This window comes from Periplaneta americana, chromosome 7 (genome assembly GCF_040183065.1).
Source record: "Periplaneta americana isolate PAMFEO1 chromosome 7, P.americana_PAMFEO1_priV1, whole genome shotgun sequence".
Lineage (NCBI taxonomy): Eukaryota > Metazoa > Arthropoda > Insecta > Blattodea > Blattidae > Periplaneta > Periplaneta americana.
The window spans coordinates 43,436,776-43,461,982 of record NC_091123.1 but is presented as its reverse complement, the minus strand read 5'-3'; the positions used below and the strand labels follow the sequence as shown (position 1 = coordinate 43,461,982).

At 35.2% G+C, this 25,207-nt stretch overlaps 1 protein-coding gene across 2 annotated transcripts in view; it reads right to left on the bottom strand.

Moving 5' to 3' along the window:
- Positions 1 to 25,207, bottom strand: part of numb (NUMB endocytic adaptor protein) — an 847,398-nt gene that overhangs the window by 659,110 nt on the left and 163,081 nt on the right. The window contains exon 1 of one of the 2 annotated variants that reach the window (XM_069830643.1): positions 23,136 to 23,424. The exons of the other annotated variant lie outside the window; for it this stretch is intronic. The gene's annotated coding sequence lies outside the window, so the exon portion shown is untranslated. Of the gene's footprint in view, positions 1 to 23,135; positions 23,425 to 25,207 lie in introns of those variants that run through there. 2 annotated transcript variants of the gene reach the window in all.

Genomic DNA, 25,207 nt, shown 5'->3' with positions numbered 1-25,207 from the left:
CTAAATCAATTCGAAAGAGTATATATTATATAAAATCACTCCTAATTGTCTGTGAAAATAATTTTGAAATCTTTGTCATACCAATTATCCTTCAATAAATTATAAAACTTGAATCAGTGAATGAATGGATTGGCTAATGAATTAATTAGTTATCTTATACGTCTTTCGCCATATTGATAACTGTTTAAATTTTAATACAAATCGCCTGTCGATATTGTATGTTATTGAAAATGAATTGATTCTACTAGGGTTAATTATTGCGGGAAATGCCGGTCACACGCGGGGTAATACCAGTCACCGTGACCGGCATTCCCCCCGCGCGCCATTTTCACTTTCACGGGATCTGAAGCCTAACAGCAACTTACGAATGAAATCATTCACAAACTAAAATATATCTCACATCATGATCTTTCAAAAGAAAATGTTTAACAAGCTGTAAATTTAAAGTATTCGGTACTTACTGTGGTTTTTAAGTAGGGCTGGTATTATAACAAAACTGCAGAAAACACTTTTCGTGACGCCAACACAATCGTTGTTTACCTAGCACTGCCAGTCGCTTTCGTGGTAACTTTCGAGGGGTAACGGAGATGGCAGCACTTGTCAGAAGCGAGAATGAGCAGTCAGAGCTGAAATAAGTGCCTGACCGGTATTGCCCACTGACCGTTATTCCCCCCGGCTCCCCTATGTGCATACAAAATTTCAAGACAAACTTAAAACTAAATGATAGTTTTATATAAAAATGTTTGAGGCTTCTAGAAAGGGAATCACACTGTATAATATAATATAATATAATATAATATAATATAATATAATATAATATAATATAATATAATATAATGAACTGGTAATGGAAATTACGGGAAAACGGCTTAACGGATTTTAATGAGCGACCCCTCATTTTCATGCCTGGCATCCAAAGTTTTTCGGAAAAGTAGTAGTTTTCAGTGAAATGTCAATTTTCCTACATAATTTTCCTATTTTCCAAAATCCATCTGTTGTCAGTTTTGAGAACTAATTTTATTGAATCACGGCCGACTTGATTGAATTTCAGAATAAAACACACACTACAATAAAAAATAGGCTATTACACGAAGGCCATGACCTGCAGGGTTGCCGACATATTTAGAGCTCAATTCAATTTGCTATTAAAAACTGATTCTGCAGTGTATAATTTTCTGAGTACAGCTGTGTATTGGATATTCAAATCTACGCAACTTGAGGTGGTTTGATAGCATTATTACCATTAGAAATTAAATATTATTATAGTTAGTATCATGATGCGTCTATTCTTCATTAATTGTACATAATATTGATGCTATATTGATGACATGAAAGTGAAACGTTTTGAGGTTATGTAAGTAAATGTAGAGAATATCTTAATTTAGATCTTCATTTCTATAATTTACTGAGTGACTGCTATATATAAAACTACAAAACTTAAGTAAGATAATAATATTGTTATTAAAAATCAAATATTTTTATACTTATTAACCCAGTGGGGTTGGGTCTTTTTCATATACTTAATGGCGGTGTAGTGTAGATATTGATATGTGTCATTGTCTTCAGTAGTCTATTGGCTCGAGAGAGCGCAAAAATTACAATTCCTAAGGAAAGATCAAAAGGTATTACTTACTGATAAAATAAGAGGCCTAGAAAATTTTGTAGTCTCCAGATCATTTCAGCAAGATCTCTTAGTAGGATAAAATGATTTTACGCTCTACATTTCAAGTTCTACATGCAGCACTATACGAAAATGCTATTGTTCGAAAGCTTAGCAAACCTGACACTTTTTTAACTTTTGCCTACAATCCACAATGACCTGAAATAGCTACTGCTATCGTCCTGACATTTTTACTTGCGTTTTCGCGTTGAAACTCAAAAACTGAAGTTGGATAGGTTCAAGAAAAAGTATTTGGCCTCAAAAAATCCATTCAGAGGGAGTATGTTTGATTATTATGGAAGCAAACAACTATCAAAAAGACAAATATTCTTCATTGAGAATAAATCTGAAAAATTTTTATTTGAACGTCTATCGAACTTAGTTTGCAGCAGCATTTGCTGCACAAGCCACTACTATAATATAATATTCATTCATAGTGTTTTGCCCAGGGGCAGGTCTTTTACTGCAAACCCAGTCTTTCCTATTTTCTGCCTTTCTCTTTGTCTCCTCATAAGATGCATATATCTTAATGTCCGTGTTTCAGTGAATACGTGTCTTGTTACAAGTGCGTATATTTTATTATATGTGGTGATGGAGCGTTCCCCTCGCAGGGTATCATTATTTTATTCGTAAACATATGTTGCGCATTTAATTCTTGAACATACTATAGCACACAACATATACGATAGGCTGTTATATGCATCAGATAATACAACATACGTAAAATAAAACTTATCATCTGGCCGGCTGAGTTGATAAATGATAGCCTTGAACAAGCTGACACATGTTTAAAGGAGCACACAGTGAGGAACACGAGTGACATTTTTGTGGATTGTCAGCTCACTAATTCAAAAAGCTTATCCTTACGCAACAGAAACAGAATCCTTAAGTTCATTCATGATAAAATTTATGAATTTAAATTATACTGTTTAGCATATCCGGCTACAAATCCAGCGAAACAGGTTTGGATTCTCGGTTGGGAAGACAAGATTTATCTCCATCGCACAGAGAAGAATTTGTGTGTCCTATGTTGCCCTACGAGATGCAAGTCTGCCATTTTTATCAGTATGTGAGCAAGGACTGACTCTACTACAACCTAAATCGTTTCATTTTGGTCTTCAAGGTCCAAGAAAAATTGCCTGAATTATTATGGCTCTTTCCCTTTCAATAGCATCCTAGATCATATTGTTCATCTCTATGTTAAAATTGGCAGCACTTTGAAGAGAACAACCGCCAGGATCGCCACCCGTACGCCGTAAACGAACACGAGATGGCAGTACAGTCGCTAATGAAATTGAAATGGGAGTTATGACGTGACTCCTAATGTAACAACTAGATGGCAGCATAGTAAACCTGACAAAAGTTGTTACCGTCAAAGCCTATAAGGCCGAGCAATCTGGGTATATATATATATATATATATATATATATATATATATATATATATATATATATATGCTCAAGGATAGCATCCAGTCATAGATGACAAACAGAAATTGCATAATCTAACAAATTTTGAAAATATCTACAGTCTGCAGTTTTCCTCTTACTGAGCAATTTTTTTTAGCTCGTTGATTTTGTTAAGTTTTATAATAAATTGCTTTGATAATATTTTCCCCTATTAAACACATTGTTTCGCTTCTGCATTTTCCTCCATTTTATAATACTGTACCGATATAATTAATTATACATTTTCTTGAAAATTTTCCCTTATTCAGCATTTTTTTAGCTTATTGATCTAAAAAAAAATATGGTTTACTTAACGACGCTCGCAACTGCAGAGGTTATATCAGCGTCGCCGGTGTGCCGGAATTTTGTCCCGGAGGAGTTCTTTTACATGCCAGTAAATATACTGACATGAGCCTGTCGCATTTAAACACATTTCAATGTCATCGACCCGGGCCGGGATCAAACCCGCAACCTCGAGCATAGAAGGCCAACGCTGTACCGACTACGCTGTCGAGGTCGACTTTATTGATTTTGCTGTCTTAAAAATTAATTGAAGACCTAACTTTCTAAAAAAAACCAAGTTTGTGAGATAGTGATAAAAATACTGCCAAACGCATGTTGAGATACCTGAAAAACCATCTCTCCGCGGAAGAATGAATCACATACAGTTGGACTACGACAGAGTTCAGTTAGTATGATAAATATGCTCATATTGATGTACAACTCTTAAAATGAATAAATTGAAATGTTAAAAATTGGCGCTTATCCCCTTTACAAAGTTGGACATTCAATTCTACTGATAATTATGATTATACATTTTCATTAACATTTTTTTTTCCTTTATTAAGCTTTTTTTCTGTCTTTGCTTTTTGATTTGGCTATGTTTTATAATAAATTATACCGATATAAGTAATTATACATTTTCTTGAAAAATTTATCTTAGTGAGCATTCTTTTGACTTATTCATTCTGCTAAGTTTTACAATAAAATTCTACTGATATAATTATGCACTTTCCCTTAAGTTTTCCCTTTTTTTAGCTTCATGATTTTGCTAAATTTTATAATAGTACTGGTATAATTATCTCTGACCCCTTAACTTGCTCGGTAGATGAAATAATAGTTGCTCAAACAGCCACCATTTATATAATACATATATATTCACATTGATATGTATACTATAATAAAAAACAAATAAATTGAATAATTAAAGGAAGAAAATCTCATCTAAATAAGAGGACTCGGGGAAGGATGCAAGAATACTTGTAGCATTACCGCGCTGAATGGCGATGCCAATGCGCTGACGTAGATAATGACTGCTTCGAGGGTCCCCAGAAAGCTGCACTAAACTTCTGCCTATGGTGGAGATGAGAGCTTTGGCTTCACTACACCGTGATCCAAACGTTTCAACAGCGAAAGGGACAAAAATATAATTATCTGCAAGATGTTTATATTTATGGTGTTTACTGACAGCGGCACTTTCTGGTGTCTTAGAGGTTGAAGACAGATGAGAAGGGGCCAGTGTATCCACACATGTGGAATCCCAAATTAAGGATTTGCCTACACGCCACGGGACTAGAGTCAGACCATCGGGTCTCTTGCCGTCTGAACGGCTGATCCCGGAAGGTTCTAAGATGGATGGAACCCCTGAGGATGTTAATGCTCTTTTAATGATGTCATTGATGTCATATATATTATGTATACGCGCAATTTAAAACGGATCAGGATTTAAAGATACAGTTTATCTAGAAATTAATTACACAAAATAATTTCCTCAGATAATCATAGACTACATTCAATATAGCGTAGAACTTCGCATTTTCTTGGGTATGAATGACATATTGAACTGTGAATGCGTTGTAAAAAATAAAGTAGGGAGTTCAAAGATATTGCATATGCCGGGGAATCACGAACTACACTCATATTAATGCTTCCCCCCGGCCAATAATAACTAATTATTTTAAAGTGACAGGCATACATCAGTCTAAATTGAACAAAGAATGTTGTGACAATTTAGATACATCAGTACTGTTCTCCAACCAGGAGATTAACCGTGAAAGGAATGTGCTTACTATTGCGTCATCTATGGGAGCATTCCGGCACATCCGGCGACGCTGATATAACCTCTGCAGTTGCGAGCGTCGTTAAATAAAACATAACATTTTTAACATCTATGGGAGCGAAGTAGATAGATAATATTATCGTTATAACGTCAGTTTAAAAATCATGCGCTCTCCTACATATGTTATTTCCCGTATGGAGAGATTAAAAGACCAGGAGATTAACCGTGATCTAATTTTGTAACTAGGGTAGTATAAGTATGTGTGTATCAGTGTTATCGTTTGTGCTTTGAGAGTTAGCCAATGGAGATGCGTGTACCCACGTGTGTGACCTTATGACATCTTATGACATCAACATTCATTCACAGCATTGCCCCGCTATGTCTCATTCCCCTGAGACTTTCTCCTGGTTGAAGTACAGTAAAGTTCTCAGGAAATTACATTTGGCAGCGCTTTTTTTAAAAATCAGTATTAATGCTACAATAAAACAAACGTAAAAATGACGATTTTTTGGAGTCAGTATTTGACACAGCCACCAAAGATTAGACGACTTACGAATTACCTTTGATAGTTTGGTGTCTAATGGGAATACTGCGTCAGCAATACATGTGCTACTCTTGAGGATACAAGCATGAAACGAAGAAAGCAACAATTTGGCCAGACGGAATTTTTTCCGAAAAAAAAAATAAATAAAGAGGAAAATTTTCCTTCTCATATCACTAGCTATGGACAAGTTACACAAGGGATTAAATACCGAATGGTTTTACAGTCATATTATATTATTAATTATTATGGAAAGTGATCCACTGAGAAACGAAGACTGAAAGATTAAATTGACTTAATTATTTTATCTGTTGACTATTTCTTATTTCACACTATTCCGACTGTGGACGTTAAAGTCCACCAGAAGTAACATTTCTGCACCAAGGTGTTCATTTCATGTAGTTGGACAGAAACGTTAAGTTATAATAAATAAAAGATACAATAAAAAGGAAATAATACTGCACTCCTGGACAAATTTTATTTATTCATTTTTTATTTTAGTAGGTTATTTTACGACGCTTTATCAACATCTTAGGTTATTTAGCGTCTGAATGTGATGAAGGTGATAATGCCAGTAAAATGAATCCGGGGTCCAGCACCGAAAATTACCCAGCATTTGCTCATATTGGGTTGAGGGAAAATCTCGGAAAAACCTCAACCAAGTAACTTGCTCCGACCAGGAATCGAATCCGGGCCACTTGGTTTCGCGGCCAGACGCGCTAGGTGTGGACCTCCTGGCTAAAGTACCTAATCTTAGCACATATGTATGTAATCATTACTGAACAGAAGGTTCGAAGCTGAAACCAATATTGAAATAAACACCCTCATTGAAGTAAAACACTCTGAGGAAAAATATTCATAAGCTGTTCTGTAGCGTAACACAATCATGACTCGACTATGATATAAAATTATACAGTCTAACACCAACATAGGTTGGAAAATTGGATTGCCTTGCGTTTATAAGGTAGACGAATGTAATTCTCTTCTCCATCATGTGAGATTAGGAATAAGTTCCGAGTAGGAGAGAGTTTTCCTTCCTTCTCCGCCGTTCCAACTACCATGCGAAAGGAGATGACGGGGAAATGGAAATGTGATAATTCTCACTTCTACGTATTCAAAGGGTGGTTTCGACGCCTACAACTTAATACCACAAAAGTAACAAAACTGCTATATCGACCCATTTTGCTATCGAGTGGAGGAGAGGACTATTACGCATCTCTTTTCAGAATGTCTCTGGGAGAAGCTTAATTTTAACTGACTGAAACAAAACAAATATTATATTAAAAGGGATTAAAACTTTGTATAAAACGAAGTATGAATTGTACGGTAGTGATACAATCAATGTCATGCAAAATATTTAACAAGCAGAGTTACAAGTTACTGATTCTACTGTACGGCCTATTTACAGAATGACCAGTAAATAATGTCATTAATTTAAAAGGGATTATTCTTCGAGATATTTCTAACAATAAAGTTTAATACAATTTTTCTCGTCTTTACGCCTTTCCGAGATAAAAATGGTTTTATATGAAACATTTCATACCTAGTTTTGGGGAAAGCCATTCATTTAATTCCCATTATGCTCATTAAATTTAACAGGACAGCGTATTTTGATAATAAATTATTAAGAATTTTAGTTTTGCCCTTTAAATGTGCAGAAATTTGATCTGATCAAATGTAACTTCTCCATCTGGAAAATAATTTTAAAAGTTACATACATAGGTTGGATAAAAAGTAATGGCAACACTGCTGTCACGTGACGATGGTGCGTTCGAGCTGTATGGACATGAACAAGGACTGTTAGATGAGTTAGTGCAGCCAGCGGCGACAGTACTCTGTCAATCTACTGCAGTGTGTAGAACGTTGACTTTCATAGCGACAGTGCGAGCGCCCTAAGACCACGTTTACAAAACTAGAGCAACGTTCCTGGATCAAAATTGAAGTGACACGAGGTCGTAGTGCACAAGAATGTTTTCAGGGACTGCATGAAGCATATGTCGATGCAACGTTGCCATATCGCACAGTGGCACGATGGGTTAAAGCGTTCCGGGAAGGCAGTGATGTGAAAGTGATGTTCATTGTGGCATATGACATTGATGGGGTAATACTGCACCACGCTGTATCTCCAAGGCAGACGGAAAACGCGGACTACTGGAACATCCACCGTACTCACCCGATATGATCCATATGATTACGATCTTTTCACCAAAGTGAAAGAACCACTGCGAGGGACCCGGTACAATACCAGAGATGAACTTATCCGTGCTTTAGGGCGGTCAATACGGAACATCAACAAAGATGGACGCTTTGATGGTGTACGACGCCTTCCAAACATTTGGCAAAAGGTAATAAATAAGGGAGGGCGACTATAAAGAAGGTATGTAAATGTTGTACCCCTGTGAATAAAGCCATGTCAGAAATATCGAACTGTTGCCATTACTTTTTATCCAACCTTAGTATTTGTTCGGATAAAATTTCTGCATATTTAAAGGACAAAACTAAAATTCTTTCAATCATCATTATAATACACTGCTCTCTTAAATTCACTGAGCATATTGGGAATTTAAAAATATGAATAATTTTTTTATTGATTCTAGTTCACGTTAACACTTTGTTTGAAAACATAAAATTGTTTAGGCCTAGTCGGCACGTTAAAAAGTGTTAAAATTTATTTAAAAAGGTTATATACTTTGGACAGACGGCCCGTTTCGACGCCATGTTGAGTCCTCATCAGTGTCCCACGAACTACTGTTTTTTTTAATTCTGCCATTTGCATTCGTCACTTGTAGGGGTGGGGGTGTGTTGCTCTTATGGTGGCGGTGGTTGTTTGTGTGTTAAGTATCATGATATCGAACAATGTGTGGGTATTGAACTGTAATTGTGTATTAAGTATATGTTGTGGGTATGTTATTGTATGTTTATACATTACGTATTGTTCTAAGATGTTTAACTGTGAACTTCTTGGTGTGATGTGTATAATTTCCATATCTGTTTCTACATTATTGTAGTCACGATTATTGTTGATAATATGTTCTGCGTAATTTGATGTGATGCAAAGCTTTAATATGTTCATTATATCTTGTTTGAAAGGATCTTCCTGTTTGTCCTATGTAAAAAAACGGGCAACTATTGCATTTTAGTTTGTAAACGCCAGTTGAATTATATTTATTTGAATGTTTGATGTGATTATTTAGATATTTCTATGTTGTGTTATTTGTTTTGTATGCTATCTTGTAATTTAGTTATAAGTTTTTTTCTCTAACATACACTATGTTAGAGGAAATCGTTATGTTTCTAAGAAACATTTGGCAACATCACGGCTGCTGCAATAACTCTAAGCAATCGCGGCCTGCACTCCTTACCTTCCCCTCCTCCTTTACTGTACTCAGTCGGTAACACGCGATGTGAGCTGCGTTGCAAGATTTATTTAAACGATTTTCGCTATTATTCAGTTAAAATTCATGTCTAAACGGTTTAATTTCCAAAAAATTATTCAAGACATTAACTATTCAGATTATTTTTATAGCTCGCGCAAGAAACGATTACCGAAAAGCAATGATGGCGTTGCTGTCTGTTTTGACATGTGTTTGTAGGCACGCCGAGGGGGGACAGGTGTGAGCCGATGGAAGTACTGTCTCTTCCAAGAATATGAACAGATGAGGACATCGCTGTGGAAATAAAGAACGCAGCAAGAGAAAAATTCGAAGCTAATTAAACGCGCAACATATGTTTACGAATGAAATAATAATACCGTGCGATACAAGACACGTATTCACATGCAATGGAACAAACTAAAGTCATACTGTAACTATCACAACGCGACTGATTCTATCGATGTCACTTCTCTTCCGACCATGGTGGAAACATAGTAAAGGTGTGGGACTGCGCATGCTGTAGCGATAGCGGCCGAGGCGTGTGACGTCATCTTTACTGCAGACAGCGATCGCAGCTCATTGCGTTGAATACAGTTTCTTTAATAAACCTAACTAGACATTAATTACAACACATAATTTGAACTGATTGTTGCCAATGTTATTCATATCCTTTTCATTGTGCGTTTAAGTTCATGTACTCTTTAAAAGAGTTATGAATAAAATTTTAAAAACATATAAAAAATTAATAGTAATAGCTTAAAAGTCGCTCCTTCAAATCTGCCGTCCTAGACAGCTGCTTAGTCTGCCGAGGCCTAAATACGCTCCTGATTGCATGTAGGCTACTGTACCTATTAACTTTCTTTCACTTCAGCGCAACAGGTGCATCCAGCACTAATGTAACAATGGAAAATCGCGGAGCCACTGAGTTTACTGTCACAGAGGAATGCCAAATACTAATACAAAGAATTCAAGAATTAAAAGAGAAGAATTACTCTCTAGAAACGAGGATTAAGGAATTGACAGCTGCCAACAGGAAACAAGAAGAAGACAAAGAAAATTACATGAGGATTTAATTTCATTGAAAAACATTAGACAAACAGAAGTTAAATCTAAAGTGGCTGAAATTTTGAAACCATTTTTCACTATTGGGCAAATTGATGCTCTTTTGAATAAAAAGCGTAGGGTGAAATGGTCTGTAGAAGATTACGGTACTGCAATAACACTTCGAAACCTAAGTCCAAAAACATACCGATACTTAAGAACAAAATTAAATTACCCGTTACCTGATTTGTCAACTCTGAGAAAATGGGCAGTAAAACAATTATCGCTTGAGGAAGGGGTACTTCATGATGTCTTAAAATTAATGAAGGCGAGAGCTACAAATGTGTCGGAGTTAGATCGTGCAACAGTATTAGCATTTGATGAAATGTATTTAAATGAGGAGGTTTCTTTTGACAGTAGGGAAGAACAAATAATTGGACATCATAAGGCAGTGCAGGTTGTTTTTGCACGTGGTTTGTTTGCAAGGTGGAAGCAGCCCGTATACTATAAATATGATCAGACAATGACAAAAGAAATCCTAACAGACATAATTTGCCAGTTAGAAGGCAGTGGTTTTCAAGTTGTGGCCACAGTTAGCGATTTAGGTGGAAGTAACAGAAAATTGTGGCGTGATTTGAAAATTTCTACCAAATTAAATTGCAGTTTTCCTAATCCAAATGATTCAACTCGAGAAATATTTGTTTTTTTTTTTCAGACGCTCCACATTTATTGAAATTACACAGCAATCACTTTCTAGATCATGGTTTCAACTTGAACGGATTGGACATTTCATCAGAACCAATTCATGAACTTTTATGTGCATCCTCGTCCCCTGATACAAAATTAGCTTACAAGTTAACTCCGTTACACTTAAGTGTCCGTGGTACCCAAAGACAAAAAGTTAGTTTGGCAGCACAATTATTTTCCAACAGAGTTGCAAAGGCTTTGGAATGGTGTGGTGAAAACGAGCTGTTGAGATCAAATGAATGGAAAGAAACTTCAAAGGCAATAAAATTAACTAATGATTGGTTTGATTTATTTAATACCGTTTCTAAATTCGGTACCCACCGTGGGCTGCATAGTTACGGAATAAACCTTCAAGATCAGAATATTATACTCTCAGAAATGAATGACTTCATGACCACAGTTAAAGTAGGAGAAGCAAACAGGAAATTACCTTATCAGGAGGGGATTCTAATAAATAATAAATCATTAACATTGTTGTATAAGGCAATGAGGTACAAGTACAAAATTGAATACATCATCACAAGAAAACTTAACCAAGATCTGGTAGAAAACTTTTTTTCTGAAATTAGAAGCATGGGTAGAACAAACGATCATCCCTCTGCTTTAGATTTTAAACAGACTGAAGTGGTACGTACTAGGTCGAAATTCATTATCTCAGTTTTGTGAGAACAAAAACACCTCCGATTTGCTTTCAGAAGAAAAGGCATTAATAGTGGGTCCTAGTACAAGCCAATCAGAAGTCAATGATAATCTGCAGAAAGAACTATGTGCAACGGCAGAATTTCTTAAAGGCATTCTGAAACCGGTTAAATTTACCAACGATGGAGATCCTGAAGAAAATATAGGCCTCCCAGAAAAAATATATGAAATCTCTACAAGACAGCGGATATCCCAGGAAGGATTAAAATATATTGCAGGATATGCTGCATCAAAACATATGGAGCAAGACCCGAATCTTGGAATTCCCACAACATTGTCAACTTCTGCTAATCAAAAAGACTGGATTACTACAGTGTCCCGTGGAAACTTAATTCTCCCTTCTAAGGCTGTACAATTGGTTGCCATGCTTATTGAAGTATATTCTCAGATGTGCACGGAGATTCTGTTTCTCATGAGAAATTTATAATAAAAAAGACTAAATTTGGTTAATTCTGCCATGAAAAACGAAGCAGAAATGAGTTCTCCTCTTCCGCCAGAAGTAATTACGACATTGGTTAGAACAAGAACATTTATTAGAATTAAAGAAATTAATAAAATTATAAAAATGTCTGGAATTTCAAAGAGAAATATTATAAAGAAAATGAAAAAGATTGCATAAGAATAAGTATTTACTTAACAGAGTGGGATTTATAATGGTGAAATTATATTATGTCGTGTGTGGAATAATAAGGTAAATAATGTAGTAGACTATATTATGTCTCCAATAGCCTGAATATATAAAAATATTTGTTTACTATAATGACAAATTATTCCAAGAAATTCATATACATATGTTAATGAAGGTTCAAAAGTATTTGAATTCATGTACAAAATAATGTATGTTATAAATAACTGTATAGATCTAAGTATGTATATATTTATTACACATTGTATTGCAATTATTATAAAACCACGTGTATATTACAGAAGGCAATATTATTAATGACACACTGCCATATCACATTGTTTCTTGAAACTTGAGTTTAATATGTAATAGATCATAATTTTATTACGTTATCATTTCAAGGTAGTTCCTATTGTACTTGAATTCATGTGTAATATAATGTGTGTGATATATGGGCCTAATTTTGTGCATATTTGTAGCATAATGAATTATAATTATTATAAAAGTACGTGTATATTACAGAAGACAATTATTAACGTTGCACTACCATATTACATTATTTCTTGACTCTTGAATTTAATTTATTGTTCTCTATTTTATAATGTTATCACTTCAAGGTAGACCCTATTATAGCCTATACTGTCAATATTTACTGAATACACATACCATGATTTTTATTTATTCATTTAAATTTATGGACGCAGATCTAACCATCAACAATCTGTTATGTTGACTGTGTCATTCGAGTGCGGCCTGCAGTAAAGGTGACGTCATGCGCAGACTGAACGAAAACACGCACAGCTTGTCCCACACCTCTACTATGTTTCCACCATGCTTCCGACTGTACTCTTGAATATCATTCGAGTTATCTCGTGACCTTTCCTGTTGCCCGCTCTTCCTTATCGCAGTGTTTAATTCGCATTCCTTCCGTCGGTAATCCGTACTTGCGAGACCTATACCTATCTGCTTGCATAGCAATCAGCCATTTCTCTCGGCTCTTTACCGTAATAGAGAGCTACAAACATTGGGCAAAGTCTATTTTTTCCTGCTTAACGGTGCTTCATCGAAGGAAAAGTGTAATAAAAGTTTTGTTACGCCTATATTTAACATGTAGAATCACCTCGTAAGTTTTGGTGCAGAGGTTACCATTCACCCTGTATTCAACATTGTTCACAATTGGAGATCGATGGACTAGAAGTTTACGAGAAGATAATTATGAAGTAGCAAGCCCTGTATCATTTGAAAGGATGTGAACAACTAAACATAAGTGAAAAATACAGAAATAGACTATTATTTGTTTCGTTTTCTGTGCTCCCCCTCTCCTAAAGCCTTTCAATTCCGACTTCAATTAACTATGAAGTGTAATATCTTCAATTAACTATGAAGTGTAATATCACAAGTTCTGAAAGTTTTCCAGTAATTTAATTATGCTTAACGAATGCTCCCTCTCATGGCAGTTATTTCGAGACAGAAGATCGATAAGCAATTATGTCAAAAGTAACAAGAAATATCAGTTAAAAAACGAAATTAAATTCTTTCGTTCTTCTTCTGTTTAATCTCCTCCTTTTTTCCGACTTAAGGAGACGGTTAGGCCTATGTGATTTTTAAAACTTCTACAATTTTCATCCAAAATTATTAATTTTAAACTACATAAACATGACTATAATCTGTACAAAATCTGGTGCATTAGGGCTAATAGTTTTGAAATTATATTTTTAAAACATATATTATACTGACGTCACTAAAAAGGCTCCTGATGACAAAGTATTCAAAATGTTTAGTTTATATTGGTTCAAAAGCTTGAAAATATTCTTTGGAATAAAAACTATTGAGCTTTTTGAGCTCATTCTAAATAGAAAGTCACAATATATATATATATATATATATATATATATATATATATATATATATATATATATATATATATATATATATTTTAATTTCATGAATTTACCATTACAGTCTATTTTAATCTAAGTGCAACGGTCCACACCTATGGATTAACAGTTAGCGAGTCTGACCGCGAAACCAGGCGGCCCGGGTTCGAATCTCGGTTGGAGCAAGTTTTTTTTTATTGGGTTATTTTACGACGCTTTATCAACATCTAGGTTATTTAGCGTCTGAATGAAATGAAGGTGATAATGCCAGTGAAATGAGTCCGGGGTCCAGCACCGAATGTTACCCAGCATTTGCTCGTACTGGGTTGAGGGAAAACCCCGGAAAAAACCTCAACCAGGTAACTTGCCCCGACCGGGATTCGAACCGGGGCCACCTGGTTTCGCGGCCAGACGCGCTGACCGTTACTCTACAGGTGTGGACCGGAGCAAGTTACCTGGTTGAGGTTTTTTCCGGGATTTTCACTCAACCCAATATGAGCAAATGCTGGGTAACTATCGGTATTGGATCCCGGACTCATTTCACCGGCATTATCACCTTCATCCCATTCAGACGCTAAATATCTAAGATGTTGATACAGCGTCGTAAAATAACCTACTAAAAAGTGCAATATGAATATGCCCCGACGAAACTTGATATTAACATTCCATACAAATGCTGACGCAATTTTATTTAACTACATTTAATTGAATTCTGTGGGAAGTTTCAGACAAGTCTGACAATAACTGTTGTGCAAAAAGCTTTTTTTTTAATTCAAGAAACTGCTTAAAATTTTAAAGAAGAAGACAGCAATAAAAAAAAAAACATTTCTCTCAACTCACGCAACGTATGTTTGGCCACATGTAGTTATATGAGATGGGATCTTAAAACGGTGAAGGTTTTAGATTAGAACGGGGTTCGTCTGTATAGCATTTTGTAATTTTTTTGTAATTTCTTTTTTCTCTATTACAATATATAAAAGTAGCGTGAAGCAGTTTGAAGGGCTCTAAAATAGAAAATTAAATCATATTATGAAACTAGAATGTTCAAACATAATTTACGAATATAAAAACAAAAAGTGGATTTTCTTAATTTTTCACCATTATTTTACTATAGTTTCCCCTTAAATCCAATGTGGTGTACAAGAGGATATAGGCTATAGCTATGGACCAACAATACACAGGCATACATGGCGGGCCTTCCTGGTCATGTGGTCAGCATGGCGTAGGACCACCGCTGAGTCAACACATGACAGCACATGACAAGGGGCAAACACTTAATTCTACAGACAGAAGATAAATCTCTTCCATTGCCCACGCCGAGAATCAAACCACGAACAGTTTTGTTAGGAAGCAAACATGTTATCCACATAAACACAACGGCGGACAAGAAAATAAATTACCGACGAAAATTATTATGACGAGAGAGAATTCGGCTATGTAATTCCACTGCTAATAATAGGATTCATTATGTAATGTCTGTTTCCTTTCTGTGTTCTATTTTCGACAGCAGATAATATAAATAAAGGACCTTGGCCTTCTGCAACAAGAGAGTCGTGGGTAAACATCTGACAATATCTAGGGTTGTCGTAGAGTAAATTCGTATTTTGTACAGACAGTCTGTATTTTAAGACGTGTGAACGTGTCCTTACTGTACAATTAAAAGTGAAATGTCCGTATTTTCTGGTTCGAGCTTGGAAAGGACGTAATAATTACCTGCTACATCTTTCAAAAGATGGCACCTGCTACAGCCACCAACAGTAATATCCACTGTTTTGTACGTATAGGTCTACTAAGGTTTTAAGCTTGTTTTTCATGTCTTGAACTACGGGAGAGGAGTTTTGGGGGCGCTGAAAAGTTTTCTTGGATTAAAGTAGATTCAGGTTATGAATTACACCTGGAGAAGTGTTGAGAAATAGGCTGAGTTTATAAATAATTTACTCGTTCCTAATTGAATCGTGAATTACAGAAACCGCACATGTCCATATGAATAATTTTTTCAGGACAAAAAACTGATTATCTTCTAAAACGTTTCGTATTTTAAAGTTATTTTTCTTTTTTTGATTAAAGCATAATAACCGTGTTTGACATACGTAAACTTTAATTTTTTCTTTAGTATTTTCTGGAACAAAAAAAATCTGAATTGCCTGGACATGTGGTGTTTCTGCAATTCACGACTAGTAACAATCATTTTATTTCTTTAAAACAAAGTTTAGATGAAGAAGACAGAGAAGGTCATTCTTTTTGTCTTATAAAGAACTTTATGCTCGACCATGCCGAAATGTAGTAATTATACACTGGTAGCAGACCTTTAATGCATGTCATTAAAGTACACCTACTCATTAAAGGTCAGGTCTTTCAGCCAATGACGACTCAGGTTACAACTGTTCAGCCAATGACAGGTCAGCTTTGTACCGTTATAAAACTGCAAGTATCGATTATTCTCGGATATGCAATCGAAAGAGAATTAGCGAAAAGTCACGGAGGCTGGAAATCCAATACTGTCCCAGAAGGTTATGTTCTGTTTCTATAATAATTAGCGTTAATTGTAAATAATATTCAAATAAATTCAATTTGTCATCACGTTTTTCAATGTCTAATTTAATTTCAATGTTATCTCTGTAGGTTCTTATGGCCTAGCAAGGTCAATGTGGACATCTGTTCCTCGGAAAAAATCAATACTTTCGCGTCTGCGCACATCTCACAACATACGGGACATTGCTCCAGGTCAGATAAAATAAAATTAATAATATCAAGTTAGAAATATGGTCGAGCATAAAAAGTCGTATGAAACTCGCCTATAATGGTAATTAAGAAGCTCGTATGAAAATTATGAAACTCGCTTGCGCTCGTTTCATGAATATCCATACTCACTTCTTAATTACCTTCATTATAGGTTCGTTGCATAATGTACTATTAAATGTTGGCCTATATTTGAAAGAATAAATTTAAAAAGTACATAAGCATACAAAATTGAAAAACTATGAGACAGCATTTTTAATTCTTCAAATTAATTTAATCCTATAAAAAAAACGAAAAATTTTCTACTTTCTAAAACATTCCACTTGCACCGTATTTGTGGTGTTCTTGTAATTTCCTGCAATTCACTATAACTTACTGTCCCTGTGAAATGTACACTGAGCACTGGACGTGTGGGATTTCTGCACCATTTGAAAGGTCTATGTGTGAATATTACAACCATATGAAAAAATGAGTTTGAAAAAAAAAAGTGACTTGTGGAATTTCTGCAATTCACGATTCAATTCTAATGCTGCCACCAGTATTGACAACCGTTTTGATGAAGTCATGCTCGTGAATCTTGTACTCAATTTTTTTAATGTAGAGAAGATGAAAGGAAAAGAAAGATACTTCAACACAAAACTGAAAGTTGTAAATCTGTGTTGAAGTCTTCAATAAATTATTAAAAAAAAAAAAAAAAAAAGAAACTAAATGTAGCTAACAATTTTGACAAAATTTTAGAATTAGTATACTGCCTCCTAAGAACTTCTGTACCTATGGATAGAGTGCTTTTTATTGGGTTATTTTACGACGCTGTATCAACATCTAGGTTATTCAGCGTCTGAATGAAATGAAGGTGATAATGTCAGTGAAATGTGTCCGGGGTTCAGCACCGAAAGTTACCCAGCATTTCCTCGTATTGGGTTGAGGGAAAACACCGAAAAAAACCTCAATCAGGTAACTTGCCCTGACCGGGATTCGAACCCGAGCCACCTGGTTTCGCGGCCAGACGCGCTGACCGTTACTCCACAGGTGTGGACCATAGAGTGCTTTGTTTGATAATAATTATTTGGACACCTGAAGGAAGTATTCTTTAAGTAAATAAATTAACAGCAAAGTTTCAAATTAAAAAACAATTTTTAGCGTTTTCATGCGTGAATTTCTAAGACTTCATAAAAAAGACTTATTTTCTAAAGCAAGTACATTCTTCCCAGAAGTATGAGAATTAGATAACTGATACTATATATGTTTTCAATCACTTAATCAGACTAGCCTGTCTACATACGTGGAAAAATTATTAGACTAAAAAGTTTTTGTGGAAACATAATATAATTCGTCACATCAACTACCAGTATAATTCACAGAGTCTCTATTGTTGTAAATATGATTGTTTACATCTTCTGGTATATTTTTCCAATGGTTAAGTATCTTTTTTCTGGCTATGTTGGTACTACTGGTGTTTTAATTACATACTGCAGACGATATTCTCCCATGGCCTGCAAGAAGACCGGACATGAACGAAATTGAAAATCTGTGATCTATACTGAAGAAGAAAGTGAACAAAAGAGGCTTACAACAAAACTTGGACTCATTTAAGCACTGTCTGATATCTGGCTAAATGATGCTGATATTCAAAGAAAGTGTGAAACTTTGGTTTCCAGCATCCCTGGCAAAATAAACGTTAATAAAGAATAAGGGAATGTAAAAAAAAAATATTAGTAACCTCAAGACTCAATTTTCTGTTCATTATATCTGTGTAAAATTTATTTTTGTTCATTATTTCTACCGATAAATACAGCTTAGTTGCACATATAATTAATTTAGTCTAATAATTTGTCCACGTCTGTATTTGTAACTATCGGGATATTAATGTTACGAAAGTAGAATTATGATAGTTTCGCTGTTAATTAGTTATGTAATGGTAGAATGTAGTAGATAGTCTTCTTTTATACAAATAATATTCACAATTTTTGGAAAAAGAAAAATGTTCGTATTTTTGTATCCAGAATTACGGCAACCCTAATATTAGTTCTAAAAATTATGATTAATGAAACATCACACTTAGACAAATATTTGACGTTGCAACATTTTATTCTGGACTAGGTACTTTTATTTACTTACAGTAATTAATAGTATAGTTGAAATTGTTTACTGTTTCCTTTAATGATAATTTTTCCGTCCAAAACAGTTCAAGATAACATAATTAACGGTCTTGACTTCCTTGGAATAAAAACTTGCACATGCCCGTAGCTAAAGACACTAACGCTATAGTAAACTAACCGAAATACTATGAATGTAATATGAATTTCAATATCGCAACGGTGACCAAATGCTAGCGCATTGAGCTTACAAGCCAGCGGACTGGGGTTCAAATCCCGGTCAATCCACCCTGAATTTCTACTTGTGCGGGGCAAGCCCAACATACAGGCAACACACGTGTTTTCTCCGAGTAGGCTATTCTTGTTCCCCTGTGACATTCCAACAATTCTCCATCATCATCATCATTCATTGCGAGTGTAACGTAGACCCACCGGCTGTCATGAACTCTGGAGAGTCTGTGACGAACTAAGGCCCAATTGTACAGGGACATCATTTTATTTTTACTTACATTTTTAATATTAACCTGTCTATACCTTTAGAGAACCGGAAACACCGCTTGCTCCCCCCTCCAAGACTGGAGTTCGATGATACTAGCGTAAAACACAAATCACTCTACTAGGTACAGGAAGGAAGAAAAGTAGTTCATCCATTTACGTAAACTAGGAAATATCACGATTTTGAGTTTGATAATTTTCATTACGTTTTTCTTTAATCAAAGTACAGTACTGTATTAAGAATAAGTGTTTTTACTCACGAAGTGAGTTATCCATGCGAACGTATTCATTATGCAGTGTATATTATACTGTCTACAGCACTTTAGCGTACAATATAGAGAAAGAAGTTAAATTGAAAAATAATCATAATATGAATATTTAAACACAATTTTGAAAATGGTGGCCGTTCATTTCGATACAGGCTTCAGTTCTTTTGTGCATATTATCGCACTATAGACTATTGCATCTAATTCCAATTGCCAGTTTCGTCCTTCGTACTAGTAACTCATGTTGAAATAATTCTATACCTACTCTACGTACTTTTAATTCAATCTTCACTTCTGCCCGACCCGAAAATATAAAATTACTCAGACATGCTATCTACTGTCCGTCCAAGTGGTTATGCCGCAGGATTGTAGAAAGGGAGGAAATCACGTGACAGTTAATTACTTAACGAGGCCATTTTATTTAAGTTAAATTAAACAGCTGTATAATAGTACGTAAACGCCCAATTCCTAAGAGAAATTAATGTTTTCAGAAAAGAGCTAAGACAGCCCAGCTTTTACAGAGGGGCGAGCAGAAGCAGGTGGGGGAAATCGGGATGCGATGTAGGCAAACGGACATTACTTGTGCGAAAATATGATTGAATATTGAAAGCTCTTTCGTCACTGGAAAACGAGAACATATTTCTGGAACGTACTATACTCAGTAACTCAGTACTGCTTACTATCTGCTGTCTTGGCTCTGTGTGGAGTTGGAACTTCATTAGTAGAAGGGGTGGGAGTGAAGTACATTAAAAAACTCAGGTACAATAAAAATTGAAGTAAAAATAAAATGATGTCCCTGTATAAAACTCCCTGACTAAAGGTCAACTTTGATCGAAGATCGGAAAGTGAACCGAGTTCAGACACTTCTTCTATTCTATACAACTTTTCTGCGATCAAATTACCTTGGTTCAAATGCAATCTAAGTTCACGTGAAAAGGTTTTGGCAACATCGCATGAACAGGTGACGTATGTGATGCGCGGACCATGTTGTACAGGTTTGTTCAGTGTTGCCAATGTAGCGACTTTAACTCTTTTTCAACGACAATTTCTTTTAACTTTTATATTGCTTAAATAGGGATTTAGCGACCTTTTTAGCATCCCATAGTGACAAAATTTAATCTTTCTTTGTTAATAATGGGAAATCTAGCTACTTTCCAACTACTTTTTGGCGACTTTCCGTACACTCTGTTGGAGACACTGGTTTGTTTTGTGCATTGTAAATAATGGCGGACAATAATAAGAAGATTGACTGTTCTCCAAATTGTTATCATGTTATGGTGTTTCATACTGCTAAAGATAATAAAGCTTTATAAAACAACAATTTTCATTTAGTAATACAGTTAACTGAAAATTTATGAATGTACCTATTATATCCATTAATAATTAATGGTTGTTATAAACATAATATAATTATAGGTTATGTTATTACTGCTGAACACGATAAAGCCTTATGAAATATAAGAATGTTTGTGTATAAAGACAAGAAATTGAAAAAAATAAATATAAATGTACCTAACATATTTATTAATAATAATGGTTACTCTTTTTGCACAATCTGCCACTCATATATTTCAAACAGAAAAGAAATAACTGAACTTGGGTCATCTAACTTAATTGGAGAAATTTCTTCAGTCAAAGTTGACTTTAGTTTAAGACAAATTAATCTCAGATTAGACTTTATACAACGCAAAATTCCAAGTTCAGCTAGAACGAGGGTCAATTTAACCTCTGATCTAAGATTAAATAGTTTATACAATCGGCCCTAAGAGTTCCAAGTTTATCTACACCAGAGTGCCCAACTGTAGCGGAATTTGAAGCCCAGGGAGACGTAGCGGCGATAATCAAAATTCTCTTGTACTGTAGCGGAATTTTTTTAAAATTCATAACAGAAGCTTAAGTTTATATATTTTTTCTGAAACTTCAAAATAGATTTTATTACTTTTTCTGTAAGATTTTGCGTAACTAAGGTTTATAACAGATTGCGATAATCATTGTAACCACAACTGTAGCAGAGAAATTGACTGTAATCTGCTATTGTAAGTGCTTTACTGAGAATGAAATTAGATCTTCAAAATAAATATATATGCTGCGAGACCTACAAAATAGGTGATAATCATATATCATGAGGTTCAATAAAAATGAATGATAAAAATTACTTCATGAACTTCCCTGAATTCACCTGTGCAGATCCAGAACCATATTAATGATTTTTTTTGTAGTAGAGCCATGTGTCAATAACAAAATATAAGAATTTAGTACCCATTTGCTATTATAGGCTCTGTAGACAAATACATTAGAATACCTACGTTTATTATGTGTATTTCAACTTTAAGCAGCTTTAAATAATAATTAAATTAATAATTTCTTATAAGTAAATTAAAATTTGTAGTGTATAAGAGATAAGAGTAAGTAAAGCAACGTGCTGTTGTCTGAAACAGGGAGGTGCCGTGGAAATTAAACTAGACTCGCTACCAGGTTCAGAAGTACAATTACTAAGGGACAAATTCCAGAAAGTGTTTGGGAAAAACAGTGGATATAAAAAAAATGTGTAAAGTTGTTCAAATATTGGAGGTGAAATTGACGGTGTATGTATTTGTGACATTCTTCGCTTTAAATATGTACGTCTGAAGTCCTGTGATGTGGAAAGATCGTTTTCACAGTATAAGTCGTTGTTCAGAGATAATCGGCATGCATTTGTGATGGAGAATTTGGAGATGAGCTTTGTTGTTCACTGCAATTCTCGGCCAACTTCTAGCACTCAAGTGTGGTTGGTGAGTACCTAGTAACATTTTTTTTCATGCTAAGTAAGGTATTTTTGTCATATTAAAAAATATATATATTTTTTTATTTTTAGCGAATATTTTCGTACTTTTTAGCACATAAAAAACAAATATATTTAAATTTTTAGTACATAAAAATCCGCTCCCTAGTGATAAGTGACCGCTCATGACAAAATAGGTGTAAAAAGAAAACACATCCAGTCACTATGGTAGGGAGAACACAAAAACTTTTTCCCCTGACGGGATTCGAAATCATGTCCGCTGGATTTGTAGCTAGAAACGCCTTTGCTTGAGCAACAGAGGTTAACTTATTTCAAGAACTAATATTTACAAGTTAAAATTGCTGTAAAATGCTTTTAAATCGAATGGGTGGCGCCACTATTCTCATGAACTTTAATAGAATATTCTGGAACAAGCTTAATACTATTTGCATGTTTGTGGTTTTCCACATTACAAGAATGAAACAGTGTTTAATAGTTTAAATAGCTAAGATTGCATTCATTTTCCGATTTACCTCAGCAGCGTCAGAGCCACAGAAGTTACGTTCACACACGCAGGTCCATAAACATTACTTAATTAACAGTTAATCTGTTATGGGAGTGTATCACACGGATTATGTAACTAATTAACCTCTGGCGCAAATTTCTCTCGCTGAAGTTTGCCAACTACATGCAAAACACAATATTACCTATATTAATATTGCACGTGTATGGAGGGAAGGTGTAGCGGACGAACACTGTGGAACCCTTTCATCACACTGCATTCCAACACTTTTCTCTTAACGACGCATATATTTAATTTCACTACAAACACGCAGATGCACTGATTAGAAACTAACGCTCATTGAGATACAGAAACTGGCATTCGGCCCATCACTTCACTCTTAAAATAGTAACTGCAGTAACGGCCACTCATGTTCGCGTCCGCACAACCATCCGGTGCCGATTGCTTCTTCCCACTGACACATACCACAGGGCAGCCTAACCCTCCGCGGACATACACCATGTCTCCCTATTGCGGCCGACCCATGCCTTTGCCATACTATGATTCTCTACTGTTCTTTGTATTCAACAGCTCAGCCGGTTTGGATAATCAAGTTCGGTTAAAGTATAGCCTTGGCAGAGGAATGCCGGTTTCGCTATAAACATGGACACTATGCGGACTTGCAATACGGTCCGATGGTATTTTCCAACACTGCTGTAAGTAATAATAATAATAATAATAATAATAATAATAATAATAATAATAATAATAATAATTACTTACTCACTTACTGGCTTTTAAGGAACTCGGAGATTCAATGCCGCCCTCACATAAGCCCGCCATCGATCCCTATCCTGAGCTAGATTAATCCATTCTCTATCATCATATCCCACCTACCTCAAATCCATTTTAATATTATCTTTCCATCTACGTCTCGGCCTCCCTAAAGGTCTTTTTCCCTCCGGCCTCCCAACTAACACTCTATATGCATTCCTGGATTCGCCCATACGTGCTACATGCCCTGCCCTCTCAAACGTCTGGATTTAATGTTCCTAATTATGTCAGGTGAAGAATACAATACGTGCAGTTCTGTGTTGTGTAACTTTCTCCATTCTCCTGTAACTTCATCCCTCTTAGCCCCAAATATTTTCCTAAGCACCTTATTCTCAAACACCCTTAACCTATGTTCCTCTCTCAAAGTGAGAGTCCAAGTTTCACAACCATAAAGAACAACCGGTAATATAACTGTTTTATAAATTCTAACTTTCAGATTTTTTATTTTCCAACACTGCTGTAAGTAATAATAATAATAATAATAATAATAATAATAATAATAATAATAATAATAATAATAATACTTACTTATTATCGTCGCGCCAGCCAGAGTAACGACCGGCAGATCAAAGAAAAGGTTAACAACAATAACAGACCTGTCGATTGCATACTGTTCTAAAGCGATGTTGTCGCGTCTTTTTCAAAATACAAGGCGTACAAACGAGAAACACGACTACTTTATAACTAATAATAATAATAATAATAATAATAATAATAATAATAATAATAATAATAATAATAATAATAATAAAATTTCAGAACTCATTTCATCATGTGAATCTGCTTTGGAGTCACCTATATTTCTAGCTGAAAGAAACAAACAATTTGGAACCCAGCCGTCACTACTACCTGCGTGCAAAACCATAATTCGTTTCCCACGAGATACAGGGGCACTGAAGGCACATGAGCAACTCCCATCATCCCAACCTTTTTTTGGGGACATCATGGGTGTCATACCATGTCTCGTCCAAAAATATAATTTTATGGCCTGCCGATCTTTTAGAACGAAGTGTGTTAAAATATTTCTACCTCCACGTTACTATTCTCGATGACTCCATTATCACGCGTCTTTTGTTAAGAATTCGGAACCTGGATCCTAACTTTTTCAATAATTCTCTCAGTGTTGTTTCTTTGTAGGGGAATTCACACGTGTGTTGAAGTTCTATGAATATTTCAGTAACTGTTGGCGACTGTCCATTTTAAAAAAAATCATACACCGACGAATCAGATCGCAGGTGAAGTTATCAGCTTTTTCAAATTTCTGTAGATTACGCGACACTAGATAGATGGAACCACGAGAAGAATGGAGCGTGTGCAATGGACAGGCAGAATAAGAATTGAAGCGACGAGCGTATACGCCTTGGTATGTTCAGTGTCTAGCGGAGACTTTTTAAACTCAGTGCTACGCTAAAAAAGTTCAATATCCTCATCAATTGATTGATT